Source organism: Danio rerio, chromosome 3, assembly GCF_049306965.1.
Source record: "Danio rerio strain Tuebingen ecotype United States chromosome 3, GRCz12tu, whole genome shotgun sequence".
Lineage (NCBI taxonomy): Eukaryota > Metazoa > Chordata > Actinopteri > Cypriniformes > Danionidae > Danio > Danio rerio.
Window position 1 is genome coordinate 14,373,598 of NC_133178.1, and position 414 is coordinate 14,374,011.

Here is a 414-nt window from a genome sequence, read left to right on the forward strand (position 1 = left end):
AAGGACACATCAGTCTCCATTGTCCTCAGACAAGTCAAAATGTTTAACCATGTTGCCAATATAACAGTGTACCAGTCAGTATTTTGTTATGTAAATTGATTACAGTTCTAATGACTATGTGAAATGACTATAGATGCTATTAGATTATGTTATTTTAGAGATATGTTAGATCACTGGCCAATCCAGTGATTTATAATCTATACGTTTCTCAATGTGCACACAGTTAATCAATTCAGGACATATTGACAAATGAATATAGTAAGTCTAATAGAAATGTGTAAAAATGTTACAGATTTTGACTGGTTTAACCATTCTGGATTCAACTATTCAACAGAGTACCAGTATACTATAATTTATAATAATGGAGGAAATCAAGGAAAATAGTGCAGAATCAGTTGCATGAACAATGTGAAA

The 414-nt window shown here is 31.2% G+C and overlaps 1 long non-coding RNA gene across 1 annotated transcript in view; it reads right to left on the bottom strand.

Annotated features, from left to right (window-relative positions):
* LOC137490042 (uncharacterized) overlaps positions 1 to 414 on the bottom strand; it is an 846,477-nt gene that overhangs the window by 580,184 nt on the left and 265,879 nt on the right. The window lies entirely within an intron of this gene.